The 6,119-nt window shown below is 39.0% G+C and overlaps 1 long non-coding RNA gene across 1 annotated transcript; it reads right to left on the bottom strand.

Annotated features, from left to right (window-relative positions):
• Positions 1–1,520, bottom strand: LOC113302781. Its single transcript, XR_003337090.1, has 2 exons — positions 1,044–1,520; positions 1–632 (listed from the first exon to the last, which is right to left on the bottom strand). It is a non-coding gene; the product is annotated as an uncharacterized LOC113302781 (long non-coding RNA).
• Positions 1,521–6,119: the final 4,599 nt, after the last annotated feature.

The raw sequence follows: 6,119 nt of genomic DNA, 5'->3' as shown, positions 1-6,119 counted from the left end.
TTGAGAAAAATCAAGAGAGTAAATAGGTACAATAGATCTGCTGCTAGAAATATTTAGAGACATGTAATGAGTGGGAATGCTAATAGACTACTGATGATTCATTCATTCATACTCTCATAAATATACTTTGTAACCTAGATTTACTCTTTATATACAGATCAACATGTCATCTTTATTCCATTAGTCATACAACTATAATAAAACAACCGAAATTGAGAGACGGACAGCAATCATGTTACTCAAAGTTAAACAGACCTTGGGTATGCCTTCATTAGTTCTGGAGCTTCCTGCTCAAACTTGATCATATACTTCTTCAAGAACAACTTCTCAGGCATTATCAAAAGTGATGTTAGGGGTTTCTTTTTTAATCAGATTGTTGGAGATTAAAATTCGGTAAACAGAACACCTTGGTTTAATCCTCTTCTCCAAGCTATAACAAAAGATTGATGGGCATGCCGCAATAATCGATGAAGTATAACCCATTTGGTTCACAAGGAAATCATTTATCGCCAATACTTTATTTTTAGAAGTAATCATACACTGAGGATGTTTCTTAAAAGCGTTAAGAATTTTGTCTTCAGACCAACCCAATCCCCTAAACATATTCATTTTTGTCTCAGTGGATGTACTCCCTGTTAATACATGGATAGCCAGAAGAAACATAGTATGGGAAGGATCAAACTCCATTCTCTTAACTTGTTGTACAATCTCCATAAAACGATGAGACGGAAAAGACATAGTTGTGTATTGGAATACTAGAAACCGACATATATTATGTTCAGAGACACCTAGATTTTTCAAAAGCTCAATGTTTAGCATTATAGTTTCGTTCAGGTGCTTCCTGAGAAGAATCGGATAACGTTTAATGTTGGCAATGAGCACTTGGTCAGTGTGAAATAAGCTTCTGAGATTATCAAATCTAGGGGTTAATTGAGTTTCTAAGCTGTGATTCAGGATACAGGGGTCCGCAGAGATGAACTTGGCAAGTTCAACTCCAAAATTCCTTTAGACTTTAAAAAATCAAACTTGGGTTTTAGGTGTACCTCAGCAACGGATGAGAGTAGTGATGGTCTCTTGGTGATAAGTTTGCACATGTAACGTTTAGTGAATCCGTAGCTCTCGAGTAGGGATACAACTGAGTCTGGCTTTGATGTGGTCATAAAATGGACTTTTTTGGAAGCAGAGATTGCTTCATTTTCTGCTAGCCCACATGAATTGATGAGATAAGAAACAACAAAAGAAGAAGAAGAAGAAGAAGAGCTGTGATTTTGGGAGCAATATCTGGAGGAAGAGGTGATGGATCTAGCCCTAATTGAAAGAAGCAGAAGAAGAGATAAATCCTGGGTTTTTGAAGAATGTTCACTGAGATTCCTTATCAGATGAGATACTGTATTTCTAACGGAAGGAAATGACATTGTTTATCAGATCAGCTCAACTCAAGAAGAAAGACAAGAGCAGAAAGTTAGGGTTTTATTTGGAGAGAAGAACTCACTGCTTTGGAGACAGGAAGACTTGAAACTTGAAAGGGCTTTTTTTCAGGGCTAAATTGGGGGTCCTGGGACCCTAGCTACAGGACAAAAAAAAAGTCATGAAATAGTAATTGGAAGTTATCCCTTATCCCAACTTTTTTAAATTGCTAAATTACCCAAATCATTAGTGGTAATTAAGTTAATTAATTGTTAATTAGTTTAATTTGATTAAAATCAGATTTAGGGATAAAATTTTGATAAAAGAAAAATTGTGTTTTTGTGTTGTGGAGAGGAAGAAGTTGAGTTTTTGGGGGACTCCAGTAGAGGAATTATATTGCTCAAAATGAAGGAACCAATCCTCAAAATGAAGAACCCGAAACTCAAAACAATCAGGTAAACTTCTTATACTCTTCAAATTGTATGAATGATGCCCCAAGTGATCGATTCATGTACACTATGCAACTACTCAGAGTGAGGGTCGTTAAGTCGAGAAGGTAATAAACGAACGACTCTAAGGAGTCGTCAATTACTTGACACAACCTTTGACGACTCAAACCTGCAACTTTTGCAGGTTATGAAAAATCGTCAACCAAGTGTGATATAATTGACGACTCCATCTAGTTAGGTAATATAGAGTCGTTAACTTAATATGTTTATAACCCAACGACTCTAAAACTTTTTACTCTCTGAAGATGTTACTCTTAGGGTCGTTAATTAGGCATTCCTATATACTGACGAACCTAGCGAGTCATTTCATAGATCAAGGGTCGGCAAGCAAAATTTATAAAACCAAACGACCCTTCAACATCGTTAATGACTTCACATGACGACCCTTCAACATAGTTAACGACTACAACCATTTGACATGACGACCCTTCCTATTTTTTGAACAGGGAACAAATTTTGTATCATATAGAGTCGTTAGCGATTTAGAAATCCCTAAACGACACTATTCTAGGGCAGAAAACCAGGTTTAGGATCGTTATCTACTACACCCTAATGGTTAACGATTTTTTATCAATTCAACATGCATATCAAAAATCGTGGTTAACGACTCTGGAACTGTAACTGCAATTGTGCAGTTGAAAACCTAATTTTTTTTAGTTCACTTACGACGATGAATCGGTGAGAATTTTTTTTCTCAGAAGTCGTTAATGGAATGGGAAACAGTGGGAGAGGGAGCGGTGATGAGTGCTAAAAAGTGCATATTTCTATATATTTTTCTTGGCATTTAACTCATCTTTTGTGCATTAATTCTACATTTTATCCCATATTCTGTGTTTTCGTTGTTTTCAAGAATAAATACTTTTCTTAATTAATTTTGCATTTTTAGGTACTAAATAAAGCTTGGTTAACTCACGGAGCGAAAAGAGCAAAGGAACGGCAAAGACTCTCGCTAGGAGGAAGCGAAGAATGATGTTTGCAAGAGACGGATCAACGAGAAGTGGGCTTGAAGAGGAAGAATTGTTCTTAAAGAAGATATGGGCTTGGCATACCCAAGGCCCAAAACCCTTACCCAAATCCATTTCCATTATCCAAACCCATTTCCATGAGAGCCGTCAGATTGGATCCATCTCATCATCCAACGGTCGCCTCATCATTGTGCATCAAACTCCGAAGCTCACGTCAAACACTATAGTACCTAACTCCATCTGAAGCCGTCAGTTTTGTTGTATCTCATCATCCAACGGTCGCTTCTATCGCGTCGTTGGATCATTCCATCACCTTTTCATCCTACACTTTCACTTTGCTGAGCATCAACCTTTGATACACCCGCCTCACACCCTAGCATCAGAACCCTATACCCCTAACCAAACGGACCCTTCTTCCCAAACATCGAGTTCTTCTCCTCCACTCCGTCTGCAGAGAAAACTCTGCCATCTCCTCCTTCCACCCGACCATGGCAGCCTGCAACTGCTGCTCCTCGAGCTTCACTACACCCCTCTCCGCCTCTACCAAAACCCGTACGTACCACAGTTTTCTCTTCCTAGCCTAGTCGTTTCCCCAAACCCACATCTCTCTGACCTAGGTGTGGAGTTGATGAAACAACTCGAGCTAGGGTTGCAGTACATCAATTGGAGCAGGAAGAGCATCAGAGGGACATCAAGAAGCATGGGTCGAAGCCAATTTACACATGGGTATGTCGAATTTGATTTTCCCCAAAAGTTAGGGTTTGCAAATTTTAGGGTTTTGTGAAATTAGGGATTTGATGTAAGCTATAAATAGAAACTGATGTAGAATGTTTAAAGGGTTCTTGGGTCATCCGAGATACCCCCTAATTGGGTTAATTTCATGTTTAATTTCAATTTAAATTCCATAATACTATCAGTACATGTTCTTCACTGTTAAATTTTGTTCTTGTGTTCTAAACTTTGTTCTGATGTTATGTTCATGTTCTTGTGTACGTTAATGTTCATGTAATTCCCCTGTTTGACTCACATGTTCTTGTTTTGAGTCTTAATGCTTGACAAACATGAAAACTCCTAACTTCAGCATGTTCTAAATCCACCACTAGGGTGAGAAGACCCTTAAGCCTTGTTGGTTAGCCTTTAGGTTGATTCTTGTAGAACTCAAAATAGTCTAGGCTAGCTAAATTCCTAAAAGCCTCACTGACTTGTGATTAGTGGTGCTGTAAAAAGACCACTAATGCTAGGGGTTAGTGGTAGTTCTAAGAGATTAACTAGCCATATTAGTTAGAGACCTAGAAACCTAAATGACCTGTGATTGTTTATGCTTTAATCAGATAGGCAATGCTAGGGGTTAATCTAAGGATTTTAGGTTAGATAACTTGCCACATGAATTGCCCTGGCCAAGAGACTAGCTTGAACTAGACCCTCTTGTCCATTAGGGACAAGGATTTATCCCAGGCTAACTAGCTATGTGAAAGAGAATTCTCATCCATCTCCATACACTTCCATTCCCACTGTTTTCAGTTTCTTCACTGTTTTCTTTCACTTGTTTTACCTTCATTGCTCACTGTTTTAACCCTTAGCTCGTTATCAACATCTTCAAGTCACTTATTGCCTCTGTCTCTATTACTTTTAAGTTATTATTGTTGCTCTTGCTCACCACTGTCAATATCTTCACTTTTACTCACTGTCAACATTTCTGTCTTGCATCACTATTCACTGCCTTCATCCATCACTGCTCACTACCACTCTAGTTCATTGTCACTGTCACCATAGTTTACTGCCCTTAGCTCACTGTAGGATAACTTTAGCTAGGAAAACTTCATAACACCCCAAGTCCCTGTGGATTCGACCTGTACTTGTGCACTCACTGCAACAACATCGTGCACTTGCGGTATCACTGTAGGCATCCATTTATTCATCTTATTTACACATCTATATTCGCCTACCAAGTTTTTTTGGCGCCGTTGCCGGGGACTTGGCTGTGCTGTTTTGAAGATTTCTTAGCCATCTTGCATTTCATTCTAGTCCATTTGCATCATTGCATCATTGTCTGCATCAGCATCTTGCATCTGCATTGCATTCCTGCATCTTAGTGTAACTTGCATAACCATTGCATTTGCATCTTCCCTGTTTCAGTGTAACATTTTTTGCATTATTGCATCATAACTTGCATATTCATCTCTTGTCTTTGCATACTCACTTGCATTCATTACATCTTGCTGTTCTTACTATTTTGTTGTTGTGCCTCACTTTCTTCTTTGAGCTGCAGGTACAACTGAAGTCCTGCTCTGTGCCTTGTGGTGCCTCTGAACTTGTGGTGCTGCTGCTGTGGAGCTGGTGCTGCACTATTGTTGCTAGAACTTGTGCTGTTGTGGTGCTCCTGCTGGTGCCAGGCCAAGTCTGCTGCAACCCCTGCTGCCTGATGCTAAACTGAGCCATCAAAGCCCAACTGGGCTGTAAGCTGCAGAAGGTGAACCAAAGCCCAACTGGGCTTTTGCAACCAAACTGAGCAGCTGGGCTGTGCTTAAGCAAGTAAGCCTAAACCCATTAAGAGAACCCAACCTGTGGGCTTCCATTTTTAATTTGTGGGCTTGTAATAATTTTTTCCATTTTTCTGTTGGGTTTGTAATTAATTTCTTGTGGGCTTGTTTGTTTAATTGCTTGTGGGCTTGTGGTGTTAGATTGATTTGGGCCTGTAGTTTTAAATTAGAAAAACTGAACTTTTGAAAGCCCAACTGGGCCTCAGACCAAACAAGCAACAGTTGGACTATTTCAAAAGCTACATTGGGCTTCAGCTTGCATACACATTGTGGGCTTAGTTCACCTTCCCTTGGCAAAGCAATTTCTCCCACCAATGTGGGCTTGCTCCCAACACTAAAACCAAAATTCTTGCTCCCAATACTAAAACCAAAATTTTTGCTCCCAATTAAAAACCAAATTTTTCTACCTCTTTAAAACCAAATTTGCTCCCATCAAAACCAAAAGCTCCCAAATGGGCTTTGTCTTCAAAGTCTAAAACCAAAGTTTTCAAAACCCAATAAACCAAAGTTCTTCGAACCCATTATAGTCCAAATTTTTTCCAAAACCCGACAAAACCAAATGTTACCCATAAAAACCAAATTTTTCCCAAAAATCCAAACCCATTAAAAACCAAATTTTGGGCTTTGTAACATAGTTACTTAGCTTTTGAGCCAAATCATGTCTAGATCTTGGTCTACAGTTGGGGAATACAACAAAT

This window comes from Papaver somniferum, chromosome 8 (genome assembly GCF_003573695.1).
Source record: "Papaver somniferum cultivar HN1 chromosome 8, ASM357369v1, whole genome shotgun sequence".
Lineage (NCBI taxonomy): Eukaryota > Viridiplantae > Streptophyta > Magnoliopsida > Ranunculales > Papaveraceae > Papaver > Papaver somniferum.
This window is presented reverse-complemented; position numbering and strand designations above follow the sequence as displayed.